The sequence below is a fragment of the Oculina patagonica genome, chromosome 1 (genome assembly GCF_052425735.1).
Source record: "Oculina patagonica isolate OP01 chromosome 1, crgOcupat, whole genome shotgun sequence".
Classification (NCBI taxonomy): domain Eukaryota; kingdom Metazoa; phylum Cnidaria; class Anthozoa; order Scleractinia; family Oculinidae; genus Oculina; species Oculina patagonica.
Genome location: NC_135758.1, coordinates 9,109,617 through 9,131,397, shown reverse-complemented (window position 1 = coordinate 9,131,397; position 21,781 = coordinate 9,109,617). Strand labels below are relative to the sequence as shown.

Sequence of the window (21,781 nt, the reverse complement as noted above, 5' to 3'; positions counted from 1 at the left end):
TATAAAATAGTTACACAACACTTTCTCGTGGTATACTATGGAATATCCCACTTGTCACTTGTATTTTCTTGGTATACACACTCGCCTAAAGGCTCGTGTGTATACCGAAAAAATACAAGTGACTCGTGGGATATTCCATAGTATACCACTCGAAAGCCTTGCATAACTAGTATATATAGAAGGGTATTATAGTTGGCGTCGTTATTTTTCGCGTAAACCTTTTTTCGCGGGTTTTTAAAAAACACGAAATCGCGAAAATTAAGTCCCGCGAAAATAATAAGGTGGTTTGGAGGAGGCTAATTTTATCGAATGTTTCATAGCAATTTTGAAAAAAGCAACATCAATGATGCTTAATTGTTAGTTTATCTCTTGTTCCTGGTTCTTGATGTTGACGTGGTGAATGCATTGCTCGCAGGCGGGATTAATAAGATATACAATTTTCCCGGGGGGGGGGGGAGGGGGTACTCCTTGGAAGTTTTGGTGGGGGTGTGCCGCCCGCATCTCCAAATCCAGACCCAATTTCAGACCAAAAAATGCCATTTTCCACACCCGTTTTCAGACCTGGACTCAAAAATCCATACCCGTTTTCAGACCTGACCTTGAAATGAACGCTGAACGGAAGTCAACGTAACAAGGATGAATAGGTAAAATTTAGCTGAAATGATATATTTTTATCTATTTCTATTTGTCTCTCATAAGTTACTCGCTCCGGTTGCTGGGAAGAAAAATACGTTTATAAGCTTTCGTGAACGTTCCCCAAATAACCAGAACCAATTTCAGACCAAAATAGTCAAAATCTTTACCCGTTTTCAGACCAAAACGGCTCAAAAACCATACCCTTTTAGGCGGCACATACCTATATACCTTATACCGGAAAATACACAACACATAAAAAGGACTTTGAGAAAGTCTACATTTTATGCAGCCCGAAAATTCTGTTGCTGCTTACTGCAGGTTTGAAATGGAGGGTTCCATATACCAGAAGCTTATCTACATAAGCTTCTGATATACTTATAGATTGGATAATTGTTAGGTTGTCATTGAAGACGGCATCTTTTGAAATAAATTGGGGGGGGGGGGGGGGGATAAAACGCATTAGAATGTGTGAGTTTAAAAAAATAAGACTGTAAACCCTTAAGTTTGTAGGGGACAAATCTGCCCCTTTCAGTCGATCCGCTCCTCGGACTGAATAGGGTTAATAATGATGAGTGTCCAGTATCAGGAGAAGGAAGGTGACCGAATGGTTGAATTATCCATTATTCTTACCATCAGATATTTTACATTAATTTTGAAAACTCAAATAGACATATACAGCTTTCTTAAGACGAAGGAGATATTATGACCAAACCGGTGTACCCGAATTGTTCAGCGAGGTTAACGCATATAAAACAACCAAATTTGAAAGGAGTTGAAGTCTGAGGAAGAGTTAAATATGGGCTGCAACATGTCGAAATTATCCTTGACCCTTGTATACGAAAATAAATGTGAAAATTAGTTCATTTGAGTTCCTACACTGAACTATCTGGTAAAAATTAATTACCCTAAATCAAGTATGTAATAGTTTTTCTACAGAAAAGGCCTATGTTTTCGCGTGATCCAGTCAAAAATACACTTAATGTATCTTAATTAATCAGCTCTGTTTGTTGGGACAAAAACAGACATTCCCATTTGGGATATTTTGGCCACAGGTGTGGCCGTTTTATTTCAAAACAATCAGTTAAAGATGATATTAGAACAACAAACAAGGAAATATCCCAGCAAAGGTGGGGGAAAGCCCGCCTCATGTTCGGTAAGATATAAGACGGGGAGCGGAGGGAGGGAAAAATGGAATACGCCATGTTGTGATAATGCTTAAACGAAGGTCGAACTAGTCCCCAGGTTGCCTCTCTTTCATGTAATAAGCAATCATGTAATCCCTCATCGGAAGCTGGGAACTATTGTGTCGCAAGCTACATAAAAACATTTATTTTCCTGCGTGAAATAAATATCCTGTGTCAATCACAATCGAATCAGATGCTTAAAGGGGTCAAACGAGAGCTTGAAAATATGGTTATTCAGTAAATCAGTACAGTGCCGCACATGCCCATTAAATGTGAACTTCACAGGGCTCGAGTGTCAAACAAAACTCAATGAAGTATGGAAGAGTGTTTCACTAAAGTCAAATATAGCGTCCCCCTCCAAATGGCCATTGCACTCAATATTGTATCATGATCGTGAATTTTCTTGCTCGCCTATACCATATCTTAGTAAAATGTTGTCTATTATTCAAAAATATAATGTTAGAATTTGCACATTTAAAAATTTGGGCACTTCGCACCACAGTTTGGTTTTGTGGTAAGCTCAGCCCTGTTGTTTAAAGCTTTCATTCCGTAGTTTAGTTTGAACAAGCGCTTGCGTTTGTTTTTGCCGCTTATTTTCACACACAAAAACGACCGGAGTTTTTAATCTGTTTAAAGTAAATCTTAGCGTGAAGTTCACCAGTCGGAAACACGTGTGGGTCACACAGCTTGCAGGAATAAATATAAAAGTATTTTAGAAGTCAAGCACTCCGTGTTGCTAACTGAAACTATTACTTTTTTTTTTCTTTTCGTGATGCACATCAAACAGAGAAGTGCAATATTGCCCTGATAACTCCTCACGGAGACGTAATTTCGTGCTATAGCTGGTTGATTTCTATAGACAATCAATGTGCAAGGTTTTTAGAAATTTGATAAGTGACTCGACCTAGCTGTCAACTTATCAAATGCCATTACGGTTATGTCTTATATTTTGCAAGATGATAGCCGTAGTACAATTTCTCAACAGGAAAGAAATCTCCCTCTCCTTCCAGAGATCAGTATGAACTGAGTGATCACCCACTGGAAAATTTGAACCATTTACAGACTTCAATAAAGTTAGTGAAATCTCAGTAAAATGTCTACATTCTCCTTGTAAATTGCAATCTCTGTAAATGTGCACACTTACAGAGATTTTGTAAACTACATAAAAAGTCCGTAGATTTCAGCACTTTTTCTTCGTTGAAATCTCATAAAATGTCTATGAAATGTTGCTACTTTTCTTGTAAATTTGGTGCAAAATTTACAGAGATTCTGTGACATATATATAAATCTCTGTAAATTAACCGTAAAATCTCCACGTTTTCTCTGTAAAAAAAGTGGGGGATAAAATCTCTGTAAAAGCGAAATTACAAAATCTCAATAGAATCTCTTAAAAAAGTGAACGAAAGTCATTGCATAAAATGTCAGTAAAATATGAACAAAATAACTACATAAAATGTATCACAAAAGTACACACAATGTCTATAAAATGTATACATTTTATTGCAATAAATCTCTGTAAAACGTCCACATTTTCCCTGTAAAATCAACATGGAAAAGCAAGAAGCGTATGTGAAATATAGCATATAATCTCAATAAAATCTCTGTAAAATCATTGCATAAAATGTCAGTGAAATGTACACAAATTAACTACACAGAATGTTCTTAAAAAGTACAGGAAATGTCTACAAAAAGGATATACTTCATTGCAATAAATCTTAATAAAATGTTGACATTTTCTCTGTAAAATCAACAGGAAAAAAAAAGCATTGTAATATGAACAACTCTAAAAGTTGAATACAAAATTTAACAGTTCATGTTTAAATGCCACTGGTATGGTAACATGGCAAAGAATTCATGTTGATTTCGATTTAAAACATACATCTTTGAATAATACTTTTGCTTTGGAATACAAGCAATATTCGGGGAAAAAAGAACTCGCTTGAAAGGCCGACATGTCAACTAGACGATGTTTGCTCGCTGCTTCTACATGTATGGTTAACAATGGGTAATTAAAATCTCGAGAAAAGTTAGAGCCGTGAACTTGCAGTTTTTTCAAGCGTTTCGCGAGACGAGAATCTCGTCTCGCGAGAGGGTGGTAACTTACTTTTGAGTGGTACTGTAATAACCAGTTAGCCAGAGACCAAAAGGAATCAAAGGCTCATTGAGCCACGACTGAATTTTTTTAGCAATATTTGCATTTGATTTCCATTTTTTGAGTATGTATGAGCAGCAGGTGTTTCAAAATACTTCTTTTATGCACTTAAGAGCAGAAACGAGAAAACATGACGATGTGCGACAGTTGAATCGAACATGTTCGTTGCATATTGCAAGCATGGATGAAAACATTTTTCTGGTTCTGGTTGTCCAAGAAAGATTTGGAAATGAATGTGACTAAAACAGTGAAAATCCTTAGTGAATTCAGTATCTAAAACCGGGTTAAAATTGAAAATTGATACCCTTTTTGAACTATTCTGGATGAAACCTATTACTTTGTTAATTCTCAGTTTAGTTTGTTTGGGTTCTGAAAGGTAAAAGAAAAAGGAGTCAATGCAGTGAGCAAAGATGATGGGCCATCTACATATTTTTCAGAATTTTCATTTCATCCTCTATTTATGTGATGAAACATCTGAGGCATTGGAAGGATCATAAGTAGTGGCAGTGTTATTTACAGATTATTGACCTAAATTTTGTTGTTGATGGAAGTATTGATGTTGACCCTGGGAAGAGGGGAAGGGGGAGGAGGAGAACAGGAGATGCCACACTTATCGGTATTTGGTTTCTGCCTTCCTCTCTGGATAAACATTGATGTGAACATACATGCATAATTTTCGATAAGCTTAAACATGTAGACGGTTTCAGAAAGGAGGGGAAAACAGTGGTTTATACAAAAAGGAATGGCAGAGTGCAAGGGAATGTTAACAGATTGCATAGTGCCCAGCACTTCCCTTTCTTTCTGACCCTGTGATGATCAAAATTGGAGACATTGTGTACATTTTAAATGCATTATTTTCTGTAGAATTTGTTCTATATGTATTACATGATTTTTTCAATGTCATTTACAGGTTACGGAATAAAGTATTCATATTCCTGAGTGTTGTGTCACATGTATGACAAATGTTGCCAGTCATGCATTGCATCTACTGTAGAGAACACATTTCTAAGATATTTTGCTATAATTAAAGATCAATACTTCTGTTAATTAGATCAGCTCAATTAAAGTCTTGCCTCTCTAAAACAATGACTTGTATTGTTTTACTGTTGCTTTGATGTTGAATGCAGAGCTTTCACCATTTGAGATTTTTTTAAGTATCTATAATTTATTATTCATAACAGGAAAAGAAGGTTCCCCTTTTTATCAGAAATATAGCAAGGTTGCTTTGTAGGGATGCATTTATCGAAACCATTATGACATAATAACTTGCATTTCATATGGTAATTGGAAGGATATACAGTGTCCCTCTTCATTTTTATGCAAGCTGTGTTTGTTCTCAGTATAGTTTGTTAACAAAAAGCTTTCATCTGTAGCTAAGACATAATGAAGGATGTTGTTCTTTCAAGGAATGGAACTCATTCAGTGATAAATGTGCAGGTGTTTCCTGAGTCAGTGTCAAGCTTTGACCTGATTCACAGAAATACTACTTGCTTGGGTATCAGCAGTTGTGGGTCTCACATAAAAATTAATTATCAATATTCCTTCCATACAGTAATTGTGGTGTATTTTTATTTTCTTGGTATGTTTGTAGAAAATTCTGTCAATTGGCAGCCACTTGTAGGTTTCACATATATGTACTTGATGTTCCTTCCATACAGTAATTGTGGTGTATTTTTATTTCTTGGTATGTTCGTAGAAAATTCTGTCAATTGGCAGCCACTTGTAGGTTTCACATACAAGTACTTGATGTTCCTTCCATATGGTAGTAGTTGTATATTTCTATTTCTTGGTATTTTTGTAGGCAGTTCTGCCAATTGGCAGCCAGGATTTCAATTTGTTGCAGCCTCCATATACAGTTACATGTACTGATATCTGTAGTAAAACTTCAATTTTGTGTCATTTGCATAATGGTGTTCATCATATTTCTATAGTACCACGATAGTCTTCCACCTACAAATACACATTGAAGGTGATAGGTTAGAGTGTAAAATAACAAAGTGTATAAATTTTTGTACACTGTACTTAAAATGCTTGTAAACAGTTGTATCTATGATCTATGTAATGTAATGCTTCTCACCTTTGCTCCCCACCCTTCCTCCCCCTTCAAACTCCCAAAATAACAACTTACCTGTTTTGTGTATGGAGGCTGGACATGTCCCTTGTATGGAAGGGATTGAGGAAGGGATGTTATTTTAACATCCCTCCATCACCCTCAGGAAATATTGCAATTTCATGATTTTTCATTTGAAAAATTTATCTTTGCACGTATTGTGCAAATTCTGACAGAGTTGATGCAGTTTGCCATTCAAAATGTGGAACGTTTCATTCTGGAATATTCAGACTGGTCATCTATATGAGACTAACATGAATGTTTTTTTTATTTATTTACCGAAGTGTGCCATGCCAGGTATTACCAACTCAAACTATTGATAACATTCTGCCCCATCATTTACTTAACTAGGCAAACTTGTTTTTGTAATGTGGCAAATAAATAATGATCATTATGATTGATTTAACACCACACTCAGATTGAAGTAAATACAAATTATTACACTCTTTGTCAGTGCAAAAGCAATTGTCTTATTTGCTTGTGATTTAAAAAGCTGTGAAATACATTAAGATTCATTTTTATTTGAATTACTTACTATGTAAAAGTACAATGTAGTTACTTTATTGGTCTTCATTAGCTGTATAGTTCAAAATCTTATCTCAGATGCATCATAGTATTAAAGGGAAAGTTAATTTGGAAAATGATATGTTCACAAAGCTTTCAGGGAAATAAAGATGGGCTTATGATCACTGTAGTAGGACTCTAGGGTACCTGCAGATTGTACAATTTGTGGTACATTTGTGTAAATATGATCTATTTGTGTACGGTAGTCAGTTGTATACTGGTTGATCAACTGATTGTATCCTCTGTCTGTTATCAAACATTTTTTGAGAGCGTTTTGTTCTGTAGTCTCCTGCATTAGATTGATATTGAAATCCCCAAGGATTACAGTCGGTATGGCAGGGTTTGTCAATACTGAGTTATGAAGATGAGTGAGTGCATCAATGAACTGCGAAATTGAAACATTATTTTTAGACCGATAGATACCAACCACATGAAAATTTGGAATTGGATGGCTTAGAACCATAACAGTTATTTCTACATTATTAAAGTTGAACCTGTATGGAATTTCAATACAACTCAAATCATTCTTTATGTACACGGCAGTTCCATAGCAAGTTCTTAAGGTAGAGTGATTGAAGTCATTTCTGTAAAGTGTAAATCCGCTCAGCTGGTATGTTTCATCCCTATCTGACAAACAAAGCTTTGTTTCAACAAAAATATTGACATCAGATTTTTGAATGTTGAAATCACTTCGCACATCCTCTTTGTGGAGGTGGAGAGATCTTACATTCTGAAACAAGATTGTTTTTGTTTGTGGAGAATCTACATGTACAGTCTCTAAAACTGCTAAAGGCCTGAGGCTTGCTTCTTTTCTAAGTCTGCTCATTTCATTTTTTACTTTTTCGCTTACCTTAATTTTGTTTTCATTCAATTTGAGAATACTAAGTGCAGAACTGTTTCTTACTCTGCTTAAGCCAACGTAATGCATGTGCTCCCTTGTGGATGCTGGAAAATCAACAACTGCTTCATCTAATGTGTCACCTTGACAACGGTGAATAGTCTTGGCAGCAGCAGGTCTAAGTGGAAATTGTCGCCTAAGAATTTGAACTTGACATTTTTTAATTTACTGATTCGGAATTGTCTTGTTATTTCTAAAACTGGTGTCCAGTCTTTATTTATGTTTGTTTTGTACAAATGTGCATTTTCTCTGCGCTGCTTTCTGCCTATTTCAGAATGTGGAAATGACACCCAAATAATACTTGGCCTGGTGGAATTGTCAACTCTGTAATCTATGTTCTCTATGACACACTCTGCACCATTAGTGAGTCCATCAGTAACATCAATATTAGTTGTCAAGTCATATTTTGCGGCAGTTGCTATCGACACTAATGAATATAAGCCCATTGTCTTTGTGGGGTCATCTGGGATTTTATTTTTCATTTGTTTCTTAAGATCATCAGACATATCTCCCACTAAAATGTCCACAGCCTTGATCTGAGCTTTATCAGTTTTTGAGAGAGTATACAGGGCATTGTTGTGAGCATCTACTGATGCATTTGTAGTAAACAAATGAGTCACATTCATGGGGTAATTATCATTTCCTGGTGTTACATTCAGAAGTCTTTGTTTCAACATGGCTATATCATCTTCAGAGTGCTTTCCCTCTCTCAAGCGGTTGAGTAGCTCAGCAAACTGCTTATCATCTTTTTGTCTCATGATTTCTGTTAATTCAAAGAGGGTGAAGTATTCTGTCCAAATGTTACTTGCTAAGTCACCATAGCCCATTTGGGAATTTTCAAAGATCCACTTATCAAAAACTGGCTTCAACTGGAAAAGATCTCCAACAGTTATCAAACTTATTCCACCAAATGGTTCCTTAGTACCCATAATCTGTTGTAATCTTAAATTCAAAAAGTTGAACATTCCACTTCCAACCATAGAGATCTCATCAATAAATATTGCTTTTAGTTTCACGAGTTGTGTTCTAATGGTATTTAGTCTGTCACTATCCAGTGCACAGTACTCAAAACCTCTATTGGCAGGTATCTTAAAAGCAGAATGCAGTGTGTTACCTTTTATATTGAATGCTGCTTTGCCCGTAGGGGCTGTTTTGACAACTTTCACATCATCTGGATTTTCTCCTGCCATACTGTTCAGATATCTTATCAGTGCTTCATATAACGCATTAGTTAGGGTACTTTTCCCAACTCCAGCACCTCCACTTAAGAACAATCTTAGAGGGTCATCTTTAGTTTTGACTGAATGTAAGACATGATAAAAAAACTGCCTTTGTTTTTCATTCAAAGAGCGTACAAGTGCATAATAATCGTCATCTGAGATACGCTTTGTAACAAGTTCATCCTGATCATTACTTCTAGGAAAGATACCAATATCATCAAGCAAATCATACTGGCTGTGCTGCTTGTTTTTGCCAGGGTCAAAGCAACCAAACAGTTCACTAGGCTTTTCTTTAACAGCACAGTCCTGCTTATTGATATGCTCTGCATTAGGAGCAACATTGTCAAAGTTGTCATGTTCAACATTACTTAGATCCTCCACTGCTTTATCTAGTATTTCTGAATGGCATTCATATTGGTGCCTGTTGTGGAGAACCTCATTCTGAACTTGTTGAAATCGTTCTTGGTAAGTTTTACAGTCATTTATCAAATCCGTACTTTCGTTTCGCCATGGTGTATAAAGCATAAGTTGCTCTCTATAATGATTTTCTGGGTCTTTATCTTTATGGTATCTAACAGATCGGATGATTTTAGCCCTTTTTCGTTTCACTAGTTTTAGACCTCCTTTTCAATTTGTATTCTTTTGGTTCATATTCAAGTTCAGTGGCACTTATACCATCAGGGTCATCATCAGTGTTGTCATCAAAATCTGTTTCGGGCAAGAAGTCATCAAGACCTGTGACTAATAATGGCTCATTACAACTATGAGCATGTTCATCTTTAACACAATTGTACCACGCAACAAAGTCAGCCAAGCACAACTTTTCTAATTGTTTTGGTCTTCTTTGATAGCGTTTAATGATGTTGTCAGATTCAATGTCGGGTGAACTGTCAGGTAACTCTTTAAGCTTATCCAATTTCTTTACTAAGAATGTCCTTTCATCTGGAGGTGAGGTGCCAATAAACTGAACATCTCGGGAGGATCTTCTCAATGGCATTTGTAATACAAGATACACAGCTTCTTGAGCACTGATTTCCACTGCATTCAAAAATTTGTTTCCAATGTGCCTTATTCTATTTCTAATATCTTTATCACCAGATTTGGCTTCTTCAGATGCTTTTTCTAGAAGTCTGCTCATACCTCTTTGGCCTTTTGTAATGTAAGAAAGTATGTATGTAGCACATGCATAAGGATCTAGTACATATTGTATGTCCAAGTTTGCTTGCCATGCTTTGAGTAAATAAGTGTTATAACTGTTAATCCTTATTTCTGATGGTGCTCTTTTCAGAAATAATGTGTCACGCTTTAAGGTGTGCCTGATAGCTAGGATATAACATTCTTCAGTTAACTGCAATTTGCTGAGAAAGTTTTGAAATGTGATTTCTTCGCCATATTTCATGCTGTCAAGAAACTCTTTTACTTTTTCAGAATTTTCTTTAATCTTTTTCTGGTTTTCTTCATCAATGCAGGAGTTTTCAAGGGGTGTTAAAATCATTGTTCTTGGCATTGGTGGCAATGGGAAATTAAATCTACAAATCTTATTCCCTGCCTTCTTACATGTTTTGGCATGCCTGTGCATCTGTAAGTTGACAAGGTCTTCCATTTCACTAGAACTGTCTGGTTTTTGGCAGGTGATATACTTATCAACAAACTTCTCAATTTCTTCATTAGGATCTTTTTGATATGGTGGAGCTCCTTTCACCCAAAATAAACCATGGATGTGTGGGCTACCTCTTTGTTGAAATTCGACTCTATAAAAATAATCGGCTATTTCTCCTATTGGTATTGCACTGCACTTTAACACATCACTAATAAATAACTGAACCATGTGATCAAAGTTCCTTGAACAGGTGACAGGATCTTTTTGAATAAGATCTGATTTTTGTTTCCATGTCATTTGCTTGATCTCATCATCAGTGTACTCTTTCTTTTCTACAATTCTGCCTAAGGTTTTAAGTAGATGAGTCCACCTTGTTTCAGCAGCTGAGAAAGAGCAAAACCATGTGGGGTTGCCTAGTTGACGAATCATAGCAAACAAGTCTCTTTTGCACTTCTCAAAATAAGGAGGTGAAGATCTAAGATTCTTTAAAACTCTAAAACCTTCATCAAGATGTACAAGCTTATTAAGATAATCCTCTGACTTCAAGTCACCAGCAGTGTATTTCTTTCCCTTGGTCTTACACTTTCTAAGAGCAATGCATGCACTGTCTTGAATTTGTTTGATTTGCAGTTTTTTTAGCTTAAAGAATATGTTTGGCACAGACATTGCTGCTCTTCTATCCTGACATCTTAATTCCCACTTAGCAACTGTACTATAAGTTACTGGTACTTTTCTTTCATTGTTGTCAGGTCTCCGCTTTCCACAGAATATTGTGGGGAATGATAAATATTCGGAATCTTTATCCATGAATATTCCTAATGGTTTATTTCCTTCTCCTGGTGCAAATGAAATAATTTTATCTGCATTTTCAGCAACATCTGCTTCCTGTAGCAGTGTATCTGTAATACCTGAAGGGCGTTCGGCAATTTCGCACCAGCCATCGCTATCATCATTATCTATGTCTGGATTATCAACATCAACAGTTGAAATACTGTTTTGGCAATCATGTGTTTTATCCTTTGTCACAGTTTCATCAGTTTGCACATCACAGCTTGATTTGTCAGGATTTTGAAGAAACTCATTCCATTCTTTATGGGCACTGCATTGCAAACTTATGTTATTTACCCATGCATTTTGCACTTCTATGCCTTCACTTTTGAATAAGTCACTTGTGCCTACAAGATATTTGGCTGCATCTAACACTTTCTTAGGTCTAATGTTTTGAAACTGATAATGATGCTTATAACTGAGACGCCTTTTAAGTTTTATTGGAATGGTATGTGATTCATTAATTGGCCTTGGCAGAGAGTGAATAGTTGAATTTACATCACTTGGTACATTGACAATATTTCCATGAATAGACAACTGGCCACCTCTTGGTAATTCGCGAATTTGCATGAACGGAATACGTGGTGATATAAGCCGTTCCTCTAATGGTGTCAAATTTAACAGTTCAGGCTTCTCAGGAAAACTCATTTTATTGGCTTTAGAACAGCTGGGCAATCTGCCTTTTTTTAGATTTGAATCACAAGTTGTGCAAATCCATTCAGTATTGTCTACACTTCTTACCCCAGTGACACAAGAGTCCACAACATCTCGTGAACAAGCCTTGTACTTACTAGAATCACATTTGACTACTGAGGACCTGTACCACAACTGGTCACAACAGGTACAAATGTATTCTGGACCACATTTTATTCTTTTGTGGAAGGAATTTACCATAGAAATCATACTGTTTTCATTTTTCTGCGCTTCTAAGTCATCATTATCAATACTTGTTCCAAGTGATATATTTTCTGCATTTTGAAATGGCATTTCAGCGGCTGGTACAGTTGCATGTAAATTGTTTTTTTTTCTTAATTTTGCCTTTTTGTTTATTTGCCTAATGTGTTCTGGGTTGTTCGCTTTCCGTTTTCTAAATATCTGTCTATCAATTTCCTTTCTGCGTTCTAGGTTTTTTGCTTTGCAGTTTCTCAAAGACTGTTTGGCAACTTCCCGTATGAGTTCTGGGTTCTCCGCTTTCCGTTTCCTCTTAGACTGTTTGGCAACTTCCCGTATGAGTTCTGGATTCTCCGCTTTCCGTTTTCTTTTAGACTGTTTGTCAACTTCCCGTATGAGTTCTGGGTTCTCTTCTTTCTGTTTTCTTTTTGACTGTTTAAAAATTTCCCTCAAATGTTCTGGGTTGGTCATTTTCCTCTTTCTGGCAGCTTTGCTATTTTTCTCCCTAGTTGCTTCAATATTTTTGTGTATTCTCTGCAGTGAATTTTCATTCTCTCTTTTTCTAAATTCTGGATCAGCTCTTCTCTTTTTCATGTATTCTCTAATGTTAAGCTCTGCGTTTTTCTTTTCTATCAATTAGGTTGTCTCCAAGTGATGTTTGACCACATTTTATCTTGTTTGTTAACTCAGAACTTTTTTTTACTACTGTAGATACATAATGAGTTTCACCTATGTGCCCGATGTAAATATTTGTGCGTCCTCTCGTTACACTTCCTGGTTGAACAACAGTAACAGGTGCAAAAGTTTCATTTGATTCAGTAATATGAATTGATAAATTCAGACAATTGGCCACTGCTTGAATTATAATCGCATCAGCCCATGTTCCCTGACATGACATATTACTTAAATATCCTTGCCAAGAATAATCAGTATTACTCTCTATAAATTGTTCAGGGTTATGCTGTAAATACTGAACACCGAGACTACGCACATGAAAATGGTGATTAGGATTATCATACAGTTGATGAGAAACAGCTCGAAAAAAACAGTCACCACCTCCAACAACATCAAGTGCGGTTCTATTTAATTCTGACAACCTGGTTTCTAGTAATGAAACTGAATTGGCAACTAAGCTACCACGTGCTTCTGAATTAGTATTTACATTGCAATGATCAGGTCCCGGGTTCTCTTCAACATCACCACTTAAAGATATGACTCTCCGAGAAAAATGATAAGTTTGGCCTTTACAGCATTTTAATTTCTTTAACATTTTGTCATCAACACACACGTAAAACAATGGTGAATTCTTATGCTTTAATGTCCTCAGTCGCGCAACAGTTAGGTACAAGCTTGACCTGACAAAGCACTTGTTTGAAGATAATAAACACTTTGGTCTCACAAGCCGTTCAGTGAAATAACAACGATTACACTCGTACAGCATAAGTCTGAGCTTAGATGAACTTGGTATGTACTTCTTAAGGTATGATTTGGCAGCAAGTCGAATAATTCTTGCCTTTCTAAATAACTTGATAAATTTCCTGTATGGAATTCTGAAAGGTTCTCTTGCCCGTTTCCTTCTAGAATGTAACCTACATCTTACCCTTGAATTTCTACATTCGTCCGTTTCATCTGTTTGCAAAGCACAAGCACTCGGTGGATTATCAGTTGGTGATTTATGCAATGGTTTCTGCTCAGTGAACTCAGCTTTATTCTTGGCAACGAAGGCACCGTTAAACTGACCATTCATCAAAGAAGTGTTCCACTCACATGTCTGTTCGTGTTTGGCATGGATTTCCTCATGGAGTAGCTCACAGTTTTCTGCATATATAGCATTCATTTGCTCATATTTGATTTTCATTTGTTCATATCTGGTTTTTATTTGCTCATATTTGACTATCATTTGCTCATGTTTAGCTTTCTCGCTTTCCATAGTTTTGGCATAACCCCAGCGAGCGGGGGATTCGACACATGTCTGATATGTCTCCTCGCCGTTCAAATTACCCTGGCGAGTCGAGGGTTTTACCGATGTTTCTGTCCCTGAATACTCACAGGACTTATTATGAACATCTACATCAATACTGGCATCCATTGCATAAAACACTCCGTGGAAATACACAGCGTAAACAGCCAACACAAGAGCTTGCCCCAAACTGAAATTCAAAACAAAATGGCGGATTGCAACGTTTTAGCACTGCAAATCATGTGCTTTGTCAGGTGACCTGTACGACTATTTCCCGCTCTGTTCCCGAACACAACCGAAGCACAGTCGATCTGCATGTTTAGGATTTGTTCATAAAAACATATTGTTTGGTATAAGTAGAAGCTTACCTGTGTTATGTTATGGAGCTTGCGAAGCAGAAGATCAACACAAAGAACACAAACTATGCCAGTCCGTCCCCCGATCCTGTGAGCTCCAATTTCTGAGAAAACCACTGCCGAGCGTCTCCACAGATCCATGATGATATGAACGGAAAGTATAGCCAGTAAAACAAGCCATTTGTGAGGAAATTGAGCCACTACACTGCAGTAAAATAGGTCATTTGGCCAGTAAATCATCCCATTTACTGCAAGAACTTTTATCGATACACGATCGCTGTGGGCCGATCGGCCGATCGCTGTCAAAACTTATTAGAGCCTACGGACATCGTGGCAGATAATCAGCGGTTCGATGGACCCCACGTTGTCTATTGCATTCATATAAGTTTTAATCGGAGAATTTTTGTAATTGTCGGATTAGCACAGAAGGATGGGTGTCAGACTGCCAACCTAAAGGTTAAGGGTTCGACGCCAAGCCGGAGCTAGGCAATTTTTTTTTCCTTTTTTTGTTTCTTTTTTTTTTTAACCCCGAGGTGCTAATAAATGTTTTTTTTATTATTTTGCTCTGATTATCTACATAAGAAAATAAAAGCATTGAAGCCGTGTAGTATAAATTACACTGTACATGGATTCCGTATATGTACTTTATATTCATAAACATTTTCTTGCAAACACGAAACGGTCAACCACGCAAGCGATTTTAGCCAACGCTCTGGTTTCTAGATAGATGTGATTTTTGATGAAAACTTATGTGAAACCCGATTTAATTTTCAAATGTTCGTACTTGTACGTGTACGACGCTATTTATAAACTCGACAGATGAGATCGATCGGCTGCGGGCCCGCGGTACATCTTGCGGATGTCAAAGTCGACTTTTTCGGCGGTCGAGTACTTTCCACACAAAATTGTAGGCCACATTTTGTTTTGTTTTGTTTTTCCCTTGTTATAAAAACCTCTTAAAATTTAAGGCCGGCCTTTTATACGGCCGCCCTGCTACGTTCTTACTTCTGTTATATCCGCTGGTCAGCGGAATTGCAAAAAGTGTTTACAGATGATGGAACGACCAACCATGCGAGTGCCATTGGGCTAGCCACAATACTCCTGAATAAATTCAGTCGTAAAAAGGTGGAGTATCCATGTTACAGAGGTGTGTCTTGCAGAGGTAGAGACTGAGTGAAGTATTTTTGTCTATTTAAGACCATGTGAACAGTCTGTAATAGGGAGATGTATGCATTATAGATTTGCTCATAAGTTCAACTGTATTGACCTAAATTATTACAGTCCAAATTCTTTTTTACAGAAAACGTTAAAATATGAACACCTCCCCAAAAGGGTACAGCTCAACTGAAAGAGGCAAAATTGATATGAACTCTTCAAATTGTACCTCTGTAATGGGCACCTCCATAACATGGACACTTTTTCAAGGACTGTTGTGTACATGAAGCAGGTTGTCATTATAACAACAGTTATCCTCTTTCATAGTTACATGTACAGTGTATGTTACCATACCAGCAGTACATACATGTATGGTAAGAGTATAGGAATTTAATTCAATTACTGTAAAATAAAAAAGGTATTACTGTAAATTCATTTTGTGTAACACAAATTATAACTAAATACAGTTGAATCCCTATAACTCGAACCCTCAGTAACTCGAATGTCCCGCTAACTCTAACCTTTTCTGATTTCCCTCCAGGCCGATTTCTTAATAATTTTATCCTCGATAACTCGAACTCCCGATATCTCGAACCTTTTTCGATTTCCCTACCCTACTCTACTTATGTCCAGGCTATAAAATATTATTTACATGTATATAAATGACAGCTCATCATCATTCAGTAGCCATGACCATCTACAGTTTGTTTGGTCACCTCTGTTGCATCAAAATTGAGAACTTCGTATACATGTATGTTAATGCATATTTTTTACTTACATAACAACAACACTTTAAACCAGTGTAGGTGTTTGTGCCAGTGATGAAGCTGGACTCTGTTCTATCTTTAGCCAACACGTTTACAAAAAATACTGATGGTGGTTAAAAATAAAGATGGTAAATTTCAAGCTCGGTGATAAATAGTTAAGAAATTATTCAACATGACACGAGCGAGGGACAAAGAAAAACTCTGAGTCCCCGACAGGAATCGAACCCATGGCCTCCCCCAACCGGTGTCTGGGAGGCCATGGGTTAGATTCCCGTCGGGGACTCAGAGTTTTTATTTGTCCCACGCTCATGTCATGTTGAATAATTTCTTCACTGGTGATGTTTTGTCAATGTTCATTCACTATTCAAGGACAGTACATGTAAAGGTAATATACAAAGGTAATAAAACAAATCAAGCATTTATATATATGTACATAGTAGACAATTTGGCCTCCTGAACATGTACATGTAGCTTGATGCCTTATTTCTTTTCACTTTGCCATGTTGCAAACGTGCATGGTCATGCCCTTTTCTGTGGTGAACAGAAAAAAATACTGTAAGTTAACTGCACACAAAGGGCCAATGTTCTAAACAGAACAAGTAAGCAAAATTACACCAACAGAGTAGGTGACAATAATTATTAGACCAACAGCTAAGATAGTTGTAATGTAATTAACATTTTTAAATTTAAGTATTTACAAATAAAATATAAATATGACATAAAGTATCTGACACTAAGGCACTGTTCACACACTCATTTGTATCCATACTGCCTTTGAACTGGGTATGGGTAGGCCTTTGCTTTAAACAGCCCTGACAGGTGCAGGGATGTAGCTAAGAAAACACTAATCATCAACAAGCCCAGCTGGCTTTTCTGGCCTTGGGAGCTCTACAAGTTTACCCATTTGCAAGTCTTTGTTTTCATGTGAAACTTCAGCCGATTTTAAGTTCTCTTTCAGCTGGTAAATTTAGCCGGCAGCCGGCCCTTAATAACATCCCTGGGATGTTGAAACAGCATTGTTTTGAAAATGCTGAGAAAGTGTTCTCAAAAATTATGGTTTCATTGGTCTGTAACAGCAAAACCGCTCTATTTAAAAAAAAGGATCGTTGTGTTTTGGTGTGAAATTGGCTGGCTCCTAAAAAGTAAATATGGCAAACCACAGAGTGTACTGCTTGCTTATACACTGTACACTTGGAAAATGGTTTGATTGGTTTCCTGTGAACAGTTTAAAGCCATATAGCTTTTGATAGGTCATGCATATGTAAATCCCTGTTGATTAGAAACCGCATCTGTGTAAACAATGCCTCAATCTTATGTGCAGTTACCAGAATATAAACAAATCAAAAAATGAACCAGGACTTAAGGGTTGATTTGGTAGCTTGAGTAAAAACAAAGACTCTTAAAATAATAAATAATTATTTTACTAATACAATAAGGTGCAAAAAAATAAAGGAACTGTAAATGTAATATGAACAAAACAATTAAACCAGCACATTTAATCTAAAAAATATAGAGAGGATATGCTGAAATATACATGTAACATTTTTCCCTAGTAACATGCAGCACAAAACCTATAGTTGATGTTTGACGGATATTGCAATAAACGGGGAGGTGTGGTTGACTTAATCCCAGATCATGCAATCCAGGTTTGAGCTCTAGCTGGGGTAGCAGTATTCTTTTCTTGGCACAAAAACATAATATTGGGATAACTGAACATATGTATCTGCTATTATTAAAAACAAGCCATGCTATATTCCAGTTTCTGAGTTTTGACTAGTTAATAGGCAATAGAATTTTCAATATGAGCTCATATACAATGTACTGTGGACCACAAAATATGGTGGGCGTATGCATTGACGAGAACAACCCAGCCGGGACCTCAAATATTTCATTTCTTTTGGTGTTTAGAATAAAAACAACAGTTCCACTCATACTTGTTGAATATGAGTTAGTTGTAGCCAACTGATATTCAACACATGCTTGTGGAATGACTTCTAATCAACAATTGGATTTCGAAACACAATTGAAGCAAGAAGAAAGGTGTATTTTAAGAGATACAATGTAAACTACAGTAAATGCCAGGACTTGAGCTCTGAGGACTCAGCCAGGGCTAGGGACTCAAGTCAAAACTATTTTTTAGTGTTTGAACAGTGTGAAACTGTATTAAAAAGTCCTTGTTGTTATGATGTTCTAATCTTTACACTATTTATAGTAGTAGTGACCTAAACAACAAATAAAAGCTAACCAGTCCTGAGCTCGAGTCCTGGCTCAAATCCTAGCTCCTAGCTGAAGTCTCACGTTTTTTAAATTTTCTAAATCTTTTTGCCTTTTAAAATGTTTCTTGACCCCATCTTGAATTAAAATTCATCTAAAACGTTTTCATGTTTCTTTTTTATTTTTATAGGCTTTTGAAACGAACACGGCATCTATTTATAGATTGAGGCACCATGTTGATGTTTACATATTTGCGTTATTTGTCGTAGTAGTTCACTCGGCCGCTTTCTTGGCCAGGATTTAGATCCCGCACTTTTGATATTTACTCAGCAGGAGCAATTAAAATTTTATCTAATACCCCGATTTCTGTTAAACGTGAAAGATATATTTTTGTCTTTTTATTCAAGCGTTCGACTCAAGCGAGTTCTGGAGTCCGAAACCGGTGATTGTTTCGACAGGTCGCTGAGGTCGAAGCTTTTTTTACATCAGTCACGCAATGTTTTTGCAGCAAGCTCCTGCATTTAAAAACGGCTCCAGACTCTACTTTGAAGATGCTTTTCATTTAGCAAGAATTGTGTCCATTTTGTCTATTTCCATCCGTGTACAGTTGGGCCGACAAAGTCGTGTGTCACAGACGAATTGAATGTTTACACAACAAAAGAACCTTATTTTGTTCTTGATGTAAAAACTTTACTTGCACACTTTTCAAGAACTCATAAAACAAAATGGAAATGCAAAGTAATAATATAATAATTTCTTCAAACCAGAATGGAATGTAAATCGTGTATTTTCACAATTTTTAATGCAATTCAAATGTTTCTAAAACCCAGTACCCGATGACAGTTTCAGGACATAATTTTATTAGTCTGATGATGGTATAGCTTATACCGAAATATAACAATCTATTTATCAAGATCCTCATTTGTTGTCTGAATTGTTGGACACAATGAATTTATTCGGATTATCCTTCGTCCTTTATGTCCTCAAATGTTTCTTCGCCTCATCTTGAATCTTTTTTTCACATTTAGTTGAGATTTTTAACAGCATCTGTTATCTAATACATGTGGTCTAATGCATGCCCTTTTTTAGTCTTTTTATTTTCTTTTGTAATTTTGTTTAGAAATTTTTCTGTTATTCTTGATATTTGACTCGTTTTATTCGTTTTTTTTTATTATTTATGTTACTCGTTTTATTCGAGCAGGAGCCAATATTGTAATTTTCTGGTTACTCCGCTCTTTTTAGCGAGGAATATAAAATATATATTTTTTGTTTTTCATTCAAGGGTTTTGAGTTTCAGTCGGAACCAAACGGCGATGGAGAAATGACTTGCAATGAATCATGCAATCAAGAACTTGCGTTTGCGTGACTGCTTCCCAAAATTGACGTAAAGAGCTTGCATGTTTGAAAGCTGAAAAGCTTTCTTATCTTGTTCTTATTCCCATTTTTTTTGGTGTGGTACATTTTTAAAAATGTTTACATGTAAAAACACGTCTTTAAAAACACGTTTTTAACGAAATTGTTTGTTTGTTTCGGTCGGAGATCATTTGTACTGCCATTTAACTGGTTTGAGTTCATTTATTCAAGATTGCACACAAAACGTTTTCAACACCTAGGTTATTCAGTATTCGGAAGAAAAATAAAAATTTGAAAGCCTAAGCAGGAACTTGTCCAAGCATGGACAAGCAATCCACAGACTTGCGTGTTACTCAATATAAATTAAATGGTATTTTAAAAGTTTTTGCTGTACTTGTCTAATAAAGTAGTTAAACATCAACCGCCCGGTTTTAAGCATTAAGCTTTAGGCGTCTTGTTTTTAATAATATGGAATATCCCACGAGCCACTTGTATTTTGGCAGTATACACACAAGCCTTTAGGCGAGTGTGTATATGAAGAAAATACAAGTGACAAGTGGGATTTTCCACAGTATACCACTAGAAAGTGTTGTGTAACTATTTTATACATGTACATGTACCATGCCATATAGAAAATACGCTTACAAAATTTCGTCGAGATTAAGATCGCGGCACACAATGGGAAGGTTAGGTTGAATACCGTCGAATAAACAATGGCTTTCTTGTATTCTGATTGGCTGTATTTCCTATGGCATGGTATAGAAGCTCACATGCCATTGCATGTAAACCAATCAAATCAAATCTCAGAAATTGCAACATAGGTACCCTGGCTGGTTGTTATGATTCATGTCGAAAAAAAGAAGGATAAAATCTTCTATAATACTTTCTACAGGGAAAGATTTTCGTACTGAATTTCAATTTTCCTTACATGTCTTACATGTAAGCCTTACATTTTATCTCCCTCATACATGTGCACGAACTTTTCAAAGGGACTCACAAAATCGTAAGGTATGTACGAAGACTTCATCATCACTTAAAATAATTTAGAATAGAAAGCTCATCAAGTATGTACTACATAATCTAACAAACCAAGACTTCCTACATTTATAAACGTACCTTGAAGTCCACACGAAGCAGCAAGCATTACAAAACTGAACCAGTATGGCGAAATTTAAACATGGCGGAATACTCCACTCACTGACACTCGATTCTGAGCAAAAGAAGCCTTCGGGAGTAGATTATCGTCAGAAATACCGATAACCGTCATGAAGCGAGCTTTAAACTAATAGCATCGAATCTTCGTGTATAAACATTTGTAAACGAATAAAAGTTCGTTATCATGATTATAAAACAAGCGCCAGAACCCTTCAAGCGTTTGCGCATGACCGTTTGGTACTCAGACCTCCGCCGTCCAATCGTCAAGTCTCGTTCCCAGAGCCTTCTCATTGTCCTCCGTCCGTTTGTTCGTAAGCGTATGGACGAAAAACAAAAGCGTTCGTCGAAATAAAATTTTATCTTCTTTTCAGTAAAATAGGGAAAATGTACTCAATTTTCTTTGATTTAATTAATTTAATTGTTTTTGGGGGGAGTCTTGAGGTTTTTGTCGTCATGTGTCGTAGCCATTAAGGCTACGAGCCCTACGACAAAATGAAGGGTACGACAAAAATACGACATAAATCATACATACGCTTACATAAATAATTCACACGTTTAAATGAATCGTCCATACGCATATAAATCATTCATACGCTTATATAATTTTTCTTTTCCATCGATTTCTCGAATCGTGAGTTTTGGACGTGTGTGATTTTAGCCCTGTTAGTGGCAATTTATAGAGATTTTATGAAGCCCCGTTTGTGCCAATTTATGGAGATTTTATGAAGCCCCGTTTGT

At 36.5% G+C, this 21,781-nt stretch overlaps 1 protein-coding gene and 1 pseudogene across 1 annotated transcript in view; one reads left to right on the top strand and one right to left on the bottom strand.

Moving 5' to 3' along the window:
- The window catches only part of LOC144654891 (collagen triple helix repeat-containing protein 1-like), a 92,344-nt gene that overhangs the window by 42,716 nt on the left and 27,847 nt on the right, over positions 1-21,781 (top strand). The window lies entirely within an intron of this gene.
- Positions 7,616-10,433, bottom strand: LOC144636464 (uncharacterized; annotated as a pseudogene).